A 16,104-nucleotide genomic window follows, 5' to 3' on the forward strand; every position below is an offset into this window, starting at 1 on the left:
GATATTGAAATTTGGGGACCAAATTTTTTATTAGTGGGGGAGAATGTAAAATACCGGAAAATAGGAAATATTAATAAGGGAATTTTTCGAAATTTTTGGAAATTTTTCGGGAATTTTTCGGAGCTCGTATGGACGAGTTAACGGGAACCAGAACGGGACCCGGAAAAGCCTGTTTAGGTTACCCCATTTAAGTAAGGAAAAGTTGATTTTCCTTTTTTCCTTCTTTTCTTTCTCCTCACCCGAAACCCTCTCGTGCCGAAACCTTCTTCCCTTGCCCTAACAGGCGCCGACGCCTCTCTTCTCCTATCTCTTCTTCTCCTCTGCCGACGTCGATCTCCTTCCCCTGTGCCCTAGCCGCCGGCGACGCACGGAGCAGCGCCGACAGCCGATGCCCTTTCTGCCGTGAGATTTCGATCACTGGCCGCCGGCTCTCGGTCCCCGATCGCGACCTCGCCGGCCTTTCCTTCTCCTTTTCTTCGAGCGTCGGCCACCAGGTCCACCGGGCTCTAGCCGCGTCGCTGTCACTCCGACCCGACGCCGAGCCTATGCACCGACGCCCTCTCCGACAGCCACCTCTCGCCCACCACCGAACCTCCTCCTCTGACGTGCCCTAGGTTTGAGCTCACCGCCGGCCTTGCCTCCTTTTTCTCGGAGACACCCTGTTCACGGCAGAAGCAAGCCCTAGATGAGCCCTGCCGATCTTCGGTTGCCAGCCATTGGAATTTTTCCTAGCCGGCCAAACATTTCTGCCCTAGACATCACCTCTGGATCCTCCTTCTTCGCCACCAGCCGCCGGTAGTGAGGAGAACAGGGTGTAGCGAGTTAGGTAAGGCAAAAAGGGGTATTTGGATTTTTGATTTGGATCCTGTGCTGAATTTGTTGGTTGATAACTATGGTACTTGTCACTGTTTTCCCACAGCAGCTTCTCCGGGTCTCGACAGTAAGTTCTTCAGGATTTGAGCAGCACTGAGGCATCGGAAAAATTTGAGGTAAGGTTTAGGGTTTTTGAGCTTCGTGTATATTGATTAGGTATATGTTGGAGATTGGTAGATTGGATTAGCTTTAGATTTTTAATCTCATGTTATGATTAGGGTTAAGGAACTAACCCTGGTGGACCCACTGATTTTATTTAATTAGGGTTCATTAATTTTGTTGGATGAATTAGTTAGATCCAATTTAGAACTTCTTAAATTGGATTAGAATTTAATTTGGCTAATTGTGGTATGATAGAATTAGCTAAATTAGACCTTATGTTTAATATACAGGACCTTGACGCGAGACGAGTATTTTGGACCATTTTATCGGAGGCGGGTACTTTTGACTTTTTGTCTTTGATATGCTTAGTAATGAAATTAACATGTTGCATTAATTATGTCCTTTATTTCTTTCGGTTAATCACTACCCAAATCTTGGTACATGCTTGATTGATTGATTGATTTGCATCTCATGTATACTTTACCTGTCTATACATGCTTATACGGGTAGTGATGTACCATGCTTCACCATGTTCAGGACCTAGGTTTTTATACCTTCTGTGTACCTTTGATTCGATATGATTCGTTGACCTAGGGTGCACTTTTCTATATATATGGATTAGGTCAGGATGTTTATATGGTTATTGTCATGCATCATTTGCATGATTGCATGCTGTGCGATAGTCCGCTCCATTATTGTTGAGCACATCGCCAGTTACATGGATCTGCACACACCACCACTCATGGGTTAGTGGTCGATTCAGGCAGAGTGTGTTGCAGCAGGGACTCTGTTAGGCACCGTTGGTCCGCTCATGGGTAGTGTGACACAACGAGTTATCCGGCAGGGATTCCTCCCCGTCATCGTGTACCGGGAGTTGAGAGCATTGCGCTCCCCCATCTATGATTTGGGGTAGGAGGATAGGTGTACTCCGACAGCATCCCGTCCACTCTGTCACTCATCAGGAGTAGTGACGATAGAGTGCACGGTTGTCACAGCTCTACCCACTCGGCCTCACTATGGTGTGAGATGATCGACTGGCGTCAGGGGTGACCAGGACGCATCATTGGCATCATATGCATGATGCATTTATTGCTTGTGTTTGTGGTTGCTGCATTTATATGCTGCATATTGTTTGGATACCTATGTTTGACATGCATACAGGATCCCTATACCACTCGGACTGTTTGACCTTATACTCAGGACCTGGTTAGTACAGTATTCTCCTGTTTACTTCAGATGCATTTTTATCTTTCTTATCAGGAGACTGTACGCATGATTAGTGCTAGGTGTTGTTTCTTTACTTTGCATATCAATTATACCTGCTGAGTGTTGGACTCACCCCGCCTCCATTGTTGTTATTTTCAGGTTGATGCTGGACAGCGACGGAACATCTCCAGACGGCAAATAGGTATGTTATTATTTTATGTTGGTTATATTGGTATTGATATTTGTAATTTAATTTAACAGATATGAGACGATCTACTCGTATTGCTGCGAGACGTGGTGCTGGACGACCACGTGCGAGGACCACGGGATCTCTGGATATGCCAGAGATGCCCATTGTTAGTGAGCCTATCAGTCAGGGACAGACTCAGGATGCAGCGGGAGCATCGGGCTCTCAAATCCCGATAGCTCCTGTAGAGATACCTACTTTGGCCACACCGACGGTATCCACGCCTACCCTGTTTATAGTACCATCAGGAGTACCATTGGTGTACCCGACATATGCTCCAGCGCAGCCTACGGCGTATTCAGGACCACCGCCACTTGGACCTACAGTGTACCCGACACCCGTGGCACCAGTGCCCCCAGTGCCTACAGTAGCAGCAGCTGCACCATATCCGGTACCATTACCTACCGTACCTCCAGCTGCCACGACTTTTGTTCCCCAGGCAGTACCACCGACGTTCCTCCTCCGATTTATTCCGCGGTACCACCTGTAGTATCAAGCCAGTTCCTGCAGCCGTCCCGACACAGCTCACTGATATTGTCGCTGCACGAGCTAGGATTCCAGCACTGGCCGAGTAGATGAAGACTCGTTTCACTCTTTTCCGCGGGGATCTCGATCCGAGTATGGCTTTGTCGTGGATAGAGACTATGGAGTAGACATTCTTCTATAAGACTTGCTCCGAGTGGGAGAAAGCAGAGCTGGCTGCCTATCATTTACGGGATGAAGCAAATGTCTGGTGGATTACTCAGCGTTCTATTATTGGTGAGCGCAACGTCAGGTTCAGAGAGGCTTTTGAGAGCCGTTTCTTTCCTCTGTCCTATCGGATGTCTCGCAGGATTATATGAGTCTGAGGCAGAATAATCGCTCAGTGACCGAGTATAATACTGAATTCCTCCGGTTGGCTCAGTTTTGTCCAGAGTTAGTTGCGGAGGACAAAACTCGCATGATGCAGTTTATACAGGGATTGGATGGTTATCTGCATGTACACCTTGCCGGATTAGGGATTACATCTTACTCTGATGCATTGAATCGAGCTTTGATGATAGAGTTAGCTCGGCAGACAGCATATCCGGACAGGAAAAGAAAGCATACGGGTCAGACATCAGGGCAGGTCCAGCAGACTCAGGCGACATGACAGCCTCAGAGTAGTCGCAGACAGTCAGGTCAGAGTTCTTCTGTCAGGTCGGTCTTCTTCAGGACGTCCCGGTTTTCTCAGCAGAACCGGCAACCACCTTCCGGTGATACTCATTGTTTCAGATGTGGATCCAGAGATCACCTTACCCCAGCTTGCTCTCTGGGACATCAGTTTGCTTTTATTGCAAACTGCCGGGGCACCAGAGCCGAGATTGTCAGCTGAAGGCTCAGTCCAGTCAGTCCGGAACATATCGAGGAGGGCGAAGCCCAATCTTCACATGCCAGCAGCGGAGGCTCCCTGCAGCAGCGATTTGGCATGCTTGGACAGGAGTACTCTAGTGCTTCCATAGCACCCCGGAGTTTTGCACTAGGACCTTATTATCCGACTCAGTCCCAGCCAGCTGCACAGTATCAGTCACCATCCTCTCAGTCTTATCTGGCACATAGTCCAGCAGCGCCTCAGTGGCAGGCTTCTGCCCAGCCGCAGCAGCCGCTAGCAATGTTACCACCTCCTCCTCCGCCAGAGACTGGTCGTGTTCATGCTATTACCAGAGAGGATGCTCAGCGGGCCGACGGATTCGTTTTCCGCGGTACGATTTCCATTTATGCATTTACTGCTGATATTTTGATTGATACTGGTAGTTCGCACTCTTTTATATCCCGTACTTTTATGCGGGAGATTGGTAGATTACCTACTGTTAGGTTGCGGCGATTGACTGTCTCCCTACCGTCTGGTGATACTTTAGACGTCACCCAGGAGATCAGAGGTTGCCCGTTAGACTTTGGCAACATGATACTTATGGTAGATCTTCTAGTATTGGAGATGGTCGAGTTTGATATCATTCTTGGTATGGATTGGCTATCAGTATATCATGCTATCGTTGATTGCCAGACGAGGGTGGTCACCTTCCGGCCTCCGAACCAACCCTCGTGGTGTTTCACTGGCATCAAAGACGACGGCATCTCGATTATTTCGGCGATTCGTCTCACGGTTGTCATGGTTTTGTTATCGCTGATCGATCGAGGGTGAGTAGTTCGCAGCTCTCCGATGTTCGATGAGTCCGGAGTACCCGGATGTATTTCGGAGGGCTGCGGGTTTGCCTCCCGAAGGCGGTGGAGTTCGCTATTGAGTGATTCCGGAACCGGCCGACATCGAAAGCTCCGTATCGTATGACACCAAAAGAGTTGAACGAGCTGAAGGTTCAACTCGAGCAAGGGATTCATTCGCCCTAGTGTTTCACCATGGGGTTCTCCAGTTCTATTTGTCAAGAAGGGCGGCACCATGAGGTTATGTATTGACTACAGGCAGCAGAGTGACCGTCGAAATAAATATCCATTACCACGGATTGAGGATTTGTTTGATCAGCTCGAGGTACATCGGTGTATTCTAAGATTGATGCGATCCGGATATCATCACCGAGAGTCGAGACGCAGATATTGACGACTTTCCATACGGATCGGTCATTATGAGTTTTGGTAATGCCATTTGGGCTTACCAATGCTCCAATGTGTTTATGGACTTGATGAACCGCATCTTTCTAGTATCTGGATCAGTTTGTTATCGTTTTCGTTGATGACATATTGGTCTACTCTCGTTCAGGAGGAGCATGCGACATCTTCGCACCTTAGAGATTCTTGACGACATCACCGACGCGAAGTTCAAGTGTGCATTCGGCTATCCTCGATTGGGTTTCGGGACACGTGATTTCTAGCGGTATTTGGTTGATCCTCGAAGATCGAGGCATCACCGGTTGGGAGCGGTAAAGTCGATTCGAGATCCGATTTTAGGATTGGCGGATATTACCGACGCGTTTTGTCGAGGGCTTCTCGCGTATTGCTATGCCACTGTACTCGGAAAGGCGTGAAGTTCATATGGTCCGAGGATTGCGAGACCGGCTTGTGAAGCGGAGATTAGTGTCGGCTCGTTTTGGTTACCTTCCGGAGAGGATGGATTTGTACTTTACACCGACGCCTCTCTTTTGGGCGCAGCACGGCAGAGTAGTCTCTTATGCTTCTCGACAGCTGAAGGAGCATGAGAAGAACTACCCAGTTCATGACTTGGAGTTAGCTGCCATCATCTTTGCTCTGAAGCTTTGGCGTCATCATTTATACGGTATCACATTTGAGATTCTCACTGATCATAAGAGTCTCAAATACATTTTCACTCAGAAGGAGCTTAATCTCCGACAGAGGCGATGGATGGAGTTCCTGAAGGACTACGATTGTACCATTAGCTACCACCCGGGGAAAGCTAATGTGGTTGCAGATGCACTCAGCAGGAAGTCCAGAGGGACTTTGGCTTGCCACCGGACTTCAGTCACGGACTTGATTCAGAGTTTCTCGGAGTTAGATCTTGAGGAGCAGGGACCGACAGAGCAGGGTATTCTGGTTACCATGATTGCTCAGTCGTCGATCAGGACGAGGATCCGAGAGGCACAGGCCAGTGATCAGCATTTGCAGTTTATTAGCAGTCAGATAGCTTCCGGACAGCAGACCGAGTTTACACGAGACGAGGAGGGTATTATATTCTTCCGAGGCAGATTATGCGTACCTCAGTCTCATCCGGTCTTACAGGAGGCACACCGTTCTCGATTTACGATCCATCCAGGCGGGACCCGTATGTATCGAGACTTGAGACGTTCCTATTGGTGGAACGGTATGAAGAAAGACATCGCGGATTTCGTAGCTAGATGTCTTGTTTGTCAGCAGGTGAAGGCTGAGCACCAGAGACCTGCAGGATTACTTCAGCGGATTCCTATTCCTGAGTGGAAGTGGGATCACATTACCATGGACTTTATGGTGGGTTTGCCGAGGACACGACGAGGTCATGACGCGATTTGGGTAATCGTTGATCGATTAACCAAATCCGCGCATTTCTTAGGACTGATTCCCTGGATCTATTGGCGATCTGTATTGCAGAGATCATCAGACTACATGGTGTTCCGTTGAGTATCATTTCGGATAGAGATCCACGGTTCACGCCTCGTTTCTGGCAGAGTCTGCAGCACAGCTTCGTTTCAGTACAACCTTCCATCCACAGACAGATGGACAGTCAGAGCGGACCATTCAGACTTTAGAGGACCTGCTGAGGTCATGTGTTATGGATTTCGGAGGCAGTTGGGAGGACCATCTGCCGTTAGTAGAGTTTGCCTACAACAACAGCTTCCATTCGGCTATCCAGATGGCACCGTTTGAGGCGTTGTATGGTAGACCTTGTCGGACACCCGTCCTCTAGGATGAGGTTGGAGAGGCCCAGTTGTTGGGACCTCATAGAGTTCAGCAGGATGCAGAGTTGGTCCGTACTATCAGACGGAGGATGTCAGAGGCGCAGGACCGCCAGAAGAGTTATGCTGATCGGAGACGCAGACCACTAGAGTTCTCTGTTGGCGACCATGTATTTCTACGAGTTTCACCCACGAAAGGGGTGAAGAGATTTGGCCTCAAAGGTAAGCTAGCTTCGCGGTACATTGGTCCCTTCGAGATCTTGGAGAGGATCGGAGCAGTAGCTTACCGACTGGCACTACCACTGTCCCTGTCACGATGTATCTATGCTGAGGAGATATGTACCCGATCCGACGCATGTGCTGACAGATATCCCAGTTCCAGTTCAGCCTGACATTACCTATGAGGAGGTTCCGGTACGGATTCTCGACCGGAAGGAGCGTCAGTTGCGGAACAAGACCATCCGGCTGGTTAAAGTCGGATGGCAGCATCATTCGGACGAGGAGGCTACTTGGGAGCTCGAGGACACTATCCGAGCTCGATATCCCCATCTTTTCACTTGAGGTATGTGATTTATTTACCGTTCAGCATTTATTATTGTTATTTGTTATTAGTACTTGCTGATGGTGGATACTGAAATTTGGGGACCAAATTTTTATTAGTGGGGGAGAATGTAAAATACCGGGAAAAAAATGATGATAATTAATAAGGGAATTTTCTGGAATTTTTGGATATTTTTCGGGAATTTTTCGGAGCTCGTACGGACGAGTTAACGGGGATAAAAACGGGGCCCAGAAAAGTCTGTTTGGGTTACCCCATTTAAGTGAGGAAAAGTTGATTTTTACTTTTCTTTTTAAATTCCTTTTCTTTTAATTCTTTTTCCTTTATTCCTCACTTCCTCGCCGAAACCCCCCTGCCCTCATCCGCTCTTCTCCTCTTCTCTGCCGCCGCGCCCACTCTCTGCCCTAACCGTCGGCCGGCGGTTCCACCTCTCCGAGAGCACAAAACGCCGGCCACTTCTTCTCCCTCTCCTCCTCTCCTCTGCTTGCCCTAGCCACCCGACGCCGAGCCACTGCCGTCGGCGACGCACAGAGCAGCGCCGGTCATCTTCCTCCTTTCTCCCAAGTCCGACTTCTCTGTGCCCTTCTTCCTCTCTGCCGTGTCTTGGCACAGCGCCGATCGCCTCTCCCTCCGCCCGGAGCAGCGCTGCCGCCGGCCTTCCTCAGCCCTAGAGCTTTCCCTCCGATCGTCGAGCAGAGCTTCTGCCCTAGCCGAGCCCTGCTAAAGTTGTGCCCTTGCACTGCCGGCAGCCGGCCACTTTGCCCTAGATTGCCGGAATTCAGAAGATAGGTAAGGAAATTTAGGTATTTTTGGTTGGAGGCTCAGATTTACAGAGTATTGGGTGCTGCCCTAATTGATAGTATAGGGTATTTAATTGTTGTTGTGGATTTTATTTTGATCCTGGTAGTGTGGAGGATTTTTCAGCAGCAAGCAACCTTTCACCGCAGTCATTTGGATTGTGAACTGAGGTAAGGTTTAGGGTTTTACTTTAATCATGTTGTTGCTGATTGATAGATAGGATTAGGTAGTTTGGAATTGATCTAATGGTGGATTGGGGATTAGGTAACTAACCCTAATTTATCGTTAGACTTTATTTAGATAAGTTGATGATTATTATTTAGGGTTTTGCCCTAAATGGTTTTAAGGGTTTATTTAGCAATTCATTCAAATTTTAGCTAAATAAAAATGTATATCTTGACGTCGTATTCGGACCAGATTGGACATTCCTATTGGAGGCGGGTACTTTTGACTTATGTCATTTGATATGCTTAGTAATTAAATTAACATGTTGCATTAATTGTGTTTCTTATCTGTTTCGGTTAATCACTACCCAAATCTTACATGCTTGATTGATTGATTGGTTTTGCATCTCAGGTATATTTTTACCTGTTTATACATCCTTATAGGGGTAGTGATATGTCATGCTTGACCATGTTCAGGACCTAGGTTTTTATACCTTCTGTGTACCTTTGATTCGATATGATTCTTTGACCTAGGGTGCACTTTTCTATATATATGGATTAGGTCAGGATGTTTATATGGTTATTGCCATGCATCATTTGCATGATTACATGCTGTGCGATAGTCCACTCCATTATTGTTGAGCACATCGCCAGTTACATGGATCTGCACACACCACCACTCATGGGTTAGTGGTCGATTCAGGCTGTGTGTGTTGCAGCAGGGACTCTGTTAGGCACCGTTGGTCCGCTCATGGGTAGTGTGACACAACGTGGCAGGGATTCCTCCCGTCCTTGAGTACCGGGAGTTAAGAGCATTGCGCTCCCCATCTATGATTTGGGGTAGGAGGATAGGTGTACTCCGACAGCATCCCGTCCACTCGGTCAGTGACGACAGAGTGCACGTTGTCACAGCCCTACCCACTCGGCCTCACGTTTGTATGAGATGATCGACTGGCGTCGGGTGACCAGGACGCATCATTGGCATCATATGCATGATGCATTTATTGTTTGTGTTTGTGGTTGCTGCATTATATGCTGCATATTGTTTGGATACCTATGTTTGACATGCATCCAGGGACCTTTACCTTTGGTTTGACGATACACAGCAAGTTTCTCCTTTTCTTTACTTGGATGCATATATATCTTTCTTATATCGAGTACGCATGATTAGTGTTAGGTGTTATTTCTTTACTTTGCATATCAACTGTACTTGCAGTGTTGGACTCACCCGCCTCCATTGTTGTTATTTTCGGGTTGATGCTGTCAGGGAGTTCCAGTCGCTAGTCCCACTGCACGTAGTGCTACTCCGCTGCTGGTTTTTGAGTTGTTTCATTTTAGCTTTTCGCTATCAGACTTTATTTTAGTTTTGTTTTGGACTTACATATGGATATTGTATGGAATCTTTCCGTTGGATGAACTTTTCGTATGATTTGGATTTACTCTACTACATGCCTGCCTGAACGGCAGAAGAGGTAAGAAAAAAATCGGATTTGGGCTTTACGAGTGTAGTTGAGTAGGGTTGATTTCGAGTCAGAGTATTATTACTGCGTGGTTGTGTCAGCCAGAGGCTGAATATATATATATAAACTGCGTGGTGATTGATTTTCATTACTGTTATTATTCCAGCCGCCTGTGGCTGAGTATTTAGTGCTTGTAGAAAATTTTTGATTTGTCCGCCGTACAGGGGAGATGCTGCCGAAATTTTCTCGGACAGGGACTCTTCTGGGGGCGTGACAGATCTTGTGATTAGTTTCTTGTATCTTGATAGATTAATAAGTTGTGGGCTTCCATGTTGATATCCGAGGAAGGCATAGTAATAGGTGCGCTTCTGTGTAAGGACAACGTAGGTTCATGTCTAATTGATCATATTTAGATACATTTCTCAGTCCTTAGCCGGTTATCTATTGCAAGAGAGAACCGACAACTTTCTACAAGTGTTTGGCAATTGAGGGATAAGAATTGGTGAACCATTTACATTCAAGAAATCTTACAAAGAAACCGAAACTCCTAGAATCTCCCCTTATCATAACCCAAAACACTAAACTCTTGTTTGTTGATCTTTAATATTAGATTTGTTTACCTTCACTTTGCATTTGAAACAATTGGATAGTTGTTTAGCTAATTCGCATTGAGACATTTCTAGTGCTTATTCCTGTCCCTGTGGATACGATAATCTTTTATATTACTTGCGACATTTCCGTACACTTGCGGAGCGTAACAGGTATCAAACCTAGGTCCTGACATGGTAAAACGTGGTTATATCACTACACATGAGCATGTGAAATCAGATAGGTATCAATACGAGATGCAAACAAACAATCAATCAAGCAGGCAACATGTATCGGGCAGTGATTAACCGAACAAATAAGAAAAACACAATTAATGCAAATTGCTAATTTCATTACTAAGCATATCAAAGACAATAAGTCAAAAGTACCCGCCTTCGATAAGAAAAGTCCAATCTGGTCCGAACACGACGTCGAGATACTCATCTCGCGTCAAGGTCCTGTAATACCAATACACAGATATTTTATTTAGCTAAAAATTCAAATGAATTGCTAAATAAAATTCCCACCACAACTTAGGACAAAACCCTAAGTCATAATCATTACCCTACCTAATTAAACACATAAAATTTAGTTACTCAACCTATATCAAATAACTAAATCAAACTCTTAACTCAATTAAGAAAACCCTAATTATTAATCAACCTTAACTGGCCATCGATTAACTTGTCCACATCACAACCTAAATCCACCAACCGAATACCCCAGTGCATAGAACCTCACCTCTTGTAATTCTTCCCTTCTGTTTGATTCTCAACCACAGATGGTTGCTGCCGGAAGAAGACTAGACTCCACAACCAAATTACTTCAACCACCTAATGTCTCTGGTGAGCAAGAGGAAAAATATGAATTGATCACATAATATCTAAATCATCAAATGAAACATGATGCCTTACCAACTTGATACACTTCTTCCTCTCTGCCGGCTTCTGGTGGCGAAGAAAAGGAACCGGTTGTGAAGAGGTCTAGGGCACAAGGCTAAGGTAGAGAAGAGGTGGCGCCGTGAGATGAGTGTCGCGGCTGAGCACAGAAGAAAAAGTTGGCTCAGTGAGTTGTGGCCGGTGGTCGGCTGGCGTCACTGTGCTGGCCTCGTGCGGGAAGAGGACTCAACAGTGGCACACCAAAGGAGAACTAGGGTTAGCTGTCAGCATCGTTGCCCGGCGATCGGGTGGCTGGTGGCAGCGTCGGCTGTGGCCGACGCGAGGAAGGAGGAAAAGAAGTTGCGCTCCTTATCTCAGCGGCAGAAAAGGCATCGGCTATCGGCGCTGCTCCGTGCGTCACCGGCGGCTAGAGCACAGGGGAAGGAGGTCGACGTCGGCAGAGGAGAAGAAGAGATAGGAGAAGAGAGGCGTCGGCGCCTGTTAGGGCAAGGGAAGAAGTTTTCGGTCATGCGTGGGTTCGGCGTCAGGTGCACGGGGAAAGAAGCGGAGGAAATAAAGAAAACGGGAAATAAAAAAAATAAGGAAAAAGAAAAAGAATTAAATATATAAACTTTTCCTCATTTAAATGGATAGCCTAAACAGGCTTTTCCGGACCCCATTTTTATCCCCGTTAACTCGTCCATACGAGCTCCGAAAATTTTTCGAAAAATTTCCAAAAATTCTGGAAAATTCCCTTATTAATATTCGCCTATTTTCCGGTATTTTACATTCTCCCCCACTATTAAAAATTTGGTCCCCAAATTTCATTATCTACCATCAGCAAGTACCAACAACAGATATAAAGCATAAATGCTGAACGGTAAACAAATCACATACCTCAAGTGAAAAGATGGGGATATCGAGCTCGGATAGTATCCTCGAGCTCCCAAGTAGCCTCCTCATCCGAAAGATACTACCATCCGACCTTAACAAGCCGGATAGTCTTGTTCCACAACTAACTCTCCTTCCGGTCTAAAATCCGTATCGAAATCTCCTCATAAGTGACGCCAGGCTGTAGTGAAACTGAGATATCTGTCAGCACATGTGTCAGTTCGGGTACGTATCTCCTCAGCATAGATACGTGGAATACATCGTGCACTCTTGCCAAGGACGGTGGTAGTGCCAATCGGTAAGCTACCGCTCCAATCCTTTCCGAGATCTAGAAAGGTCCAATGTATCGTGGAGCTAGCTTACCTCTGAAGCCAAATCTCTTCACCCCTTTCGCGGGTGAAACTCGCAGAAATACATGGTCGCAAATAGAGAACTCTAAGAGTCTCCGACTCCGGTCAGCATAACTCTTCTGGCAGTCTTATCCCTCTGACATCCTCTGTCTGATAGTACGGACCAACTCTGCCTCATGCTGAGCTCTATGAGGTCCCAACAACTGGGCCTCCCCAACCTCATCCCAGAGGGTGGGTATCCGACAAAGCCTACCATACAACGCTTCAAACGGTGTCATATGGATAGCCAAATGCAAACCGTTGTTGTAGGCGAACACTACCAATGGCAAATGGTCCTCCCAACTGCCTCTAAAAAAATCCAACATACATGACCTCAGCAAATCCTCTAGAATCTGTATGGTCCACACTGGCTGTCCATCTGTCTGCGGATGGAAAGTTGTACTGAAACGGAGCTGCGTTTGCAAGGCCTGCTGCAGACTCTGCCAGACACGAGACGTGAACCGGGGTATCTATCCGAAATACTAGTCAAAGGGACAGCATGTAATCTGATAATCTCCCGGCAATACAAATCTGTCAATCGATCCAGGAAATCAGTCTTCCGGATCGATAACGAGTGCACGGATTTGGTTAATCGATCAACGATTACCCAAATCGCGTCATGGCCTCGTCGTGTCCTCGGCAAACACACCACCAGGTCCAAAGTAATATGTTCCCATTTCCACTCGGAAATAGGAATCTGCTAAGTAATCCAGCAGGTCTCTGGTGCTCGGCCTTTACTTGCTGACAAACAAGACATCTAGCTACAAAATCCGCGATGTCTTCCTTCATGTCGTCATTCATGTCATTCCACCAATAGAAACACCTCAAATCTTGGCACATACGGGTACCGCCTGGTGGAAAATAAATCATGAGCGATGAGCCTCCGGAAGTAACTCCTATAAGACCGGATGAGACTGAAGTATGCATAATCTTCCTCGGAAGTGTAACACTCTCCCCGTCTCGTGTGAACTCGGTCTGCTGCCCGAAAGCTATCTTGCTGCAAATAAATTACAAATACTGATCAGCAGCCTAGGGCTATCGTATCCTCGTCCTGATCAACGACTGAGCAACCATGATAACCAGAGTACCCTGCTCTGTCTGTCCTTACCCCTCAAGGCCCAAATCGGAGGAACCTTAAATCAAGTCTGTGACCACAACTCGGTAGCAAGCTAAAATCTCTCTAGACTTCAAGCTGAGTGTGTCGGCAAACATATTAGTTTTCCCCCGGTGATAGTCAATCGTACAGTCATAATCCTTCAGGAACTCCATCCATCTCCTCTGTCGGAGATTAAATTCCTTCTGGGTAAAAATATATATTTGAGACTCTTATGATCAGTGAGAATCTCAAATGTAATACCGAACAGATGCTGCTGCCAAATCTTCAAGGCAAAATAATGGCAGTCAGCCACAAGTCATGTACTGGGGTAGTTCTCCTCATGCTCCTTCACTGCCGAGAAGTAGGAGACTACCCTGCCGTGCTGCATCAAAACAGCGCACAAATCCTGTAGAGATGCGTCGGTATAGAGCACGAATCCGTCCTCTTCATAAGGTAAAACCAAAATCGGAGCCGACACTAGTCTCCGCTTCAGCTCCTAGAAGCTGGTCCTGCCATCCTCAGTCCAAGTAAACTTCACGCCTTTCCTAGTCAGGTGTGTAAGTAGCATAGCAATCCGTGAGAAACCCTCAACGTATCCCCGGAAATATCGGGCCAAACAAAGGAAGTTGCGAGCCTCTTCTATAGACTCCGTCTACTCCCAACGGTAACAACCTCGATCTCCTGTGAAACCACGGTATACTCCTACTGATGACCGTGTGTCTCAAACATCTCACAGAAGACAACCAAAATACGCACTACTGATCTTCACATCTAGACGTTTCAGTCGAAACATCTCTAGAACTATGCAAAGATAGTGTACGTGATACACCTCAGATCAGGAATAAAACACCACATCATCAATAACGATAACGAATTATGATCCAATATCCTAGGGATACCCAAATCATCTAGTCCATGAAAACATCTACGGCTCCGCAAGCCCTAATGGTAAAACCAATACACATAATGTCCGTATCACAGACATTCCCAATCCATAAGATCCTCGACAATAAATCTGAAATATGATCACCAACGATATAAATCATCTAAGCATAGATCCTCCAGTGTGAGAGCAATGCTCCATCACAGAAAATACCACATATGTGGAAGCAACGCTCTACCACAAGAAATCCTCAATATGTAGGAGTAACACTCCACCATAAATAATCTATAACATGTATCTGCAATAGACATGGGAGCAATGCTCCGCTACAAGCAATCCGAAATATGTATATATGGGAACTCCGCTCCACCACAAACAATCCATAAGTGTCGAAGACACCTAACTATCCAACTAGAGACTGCACGAGATCACTCAACCATAGATCAATGTGAGTAGCCTAGGGTATAACAACCTAGTAAGCAAATCAAATCCATAGTCAACTCTATCATCATCCTAGTGGATCGGTCACCCACTAATAGAAGAATTAATTGACAGGATAATACAACCAATAACATAATGTAGACACTTACACTCTACATTCAACATAGGTAGAATCATCATGATACTACCAACAATGCACCTGGCACACATGCACACACAACATAGGTATGATCGACATAATCATCCAATTAGTACACACCAAACACACTCATAGCACAGGTACAAATCAGTGTAATACCTCCAATAATACCTACCGAACCCGTGTGCATATATCGACATAGGTATAATCAACAATACACCTTAACAACACTCACAAGACATATGTACACCTATGCCAAGAGTATAATCAACGTAATACTTCCAACAAATCATAATCGGCACAAGTATACTCTCAAAACAATCATATAATAAACAAGATACCTCAAATATTACACCCAACACATCCGCACATATCATAACTCAGATTAGATCGATAAGATACATCCAATAAAACACTCAAACATATGTGCACATTCCACAACATAGTTTTTAATTGACAAATACCTCCAATAAACAATCAGACATGTATGTCTAACCACTCGGGTATAATCTACTAGAAACCCACAATAATCATATATATAAAGTTGTACGACCCAAAAGATAAAGTCAGAATTCAAGAACATCAAGACACTCTCATTTTTTATCCTAAAAAATATCAGCCCACATAATATCAGATGAATAAGTCTCTACTCCCCATGAGAGCAATTTAATATTCCAAACATCAAATCATTATTTATCCACATAGTCCAATATCAGAGGAAGCAAATATCAATTTTATCATCCTGTTAACTAACCACAACTAACCAGATTTATTAAAATTCATAGGCACACTCAACCGTAAATTCTCTAGCACCTGATCTATATCTGATCACCAACTATAATCATCAAATCTGTGAATATCATACATGACACTTACTATATCACCATCAATGACGACCCAAATAATAGATCATCAAAATAGTTATCCACTAATAAATCATCAAAACAATATCTAGTAATAGATCATCCGACAATCACATAACATTTACTCTCATAAATCATTAGAAATCAACATATCACAATATCTGATCTCACA

General features: G+C 45.5%; 1 long non-coding RNA gene across 1 annotated transcript; it reads left to right on the forward strand.

Annotated features, from left to right (window-relative positions):
* Window positions 1–798: 798 nt before the first annotated feature.
* LOC122049084 lies at window positions 799–1,281 on the forward strand. The gene is made up of 3 exons (XR_006130816.1): window positions 799–826; window positions 923–989; window positions 1,266–1,281. It is a non-coding gene; the product is annotated as an uncharacterized LOC122049084 (long non-coding RNA).
* The last annotated feature ends 14,823 nt before the right edge of the window (window positions 1,282–16,104 follow it).

This window comes from Zingiber officinale, chromosome 2B (assembly GCF_018446385.1).
Source record: "Zingiber officinale cultivar Zhangliang chromosome 2B, Zo_v1.1, whole genome shotgun sequence".
In the NCBI taxonomy this organism is placed as follows: domain Eukaryota; kingdom Viridiplantae; phylum Streptophyta; class Magnoliopsida; order Zingiberales; family Zingiberaceae; genus Zingiber; species Zingiber officinale.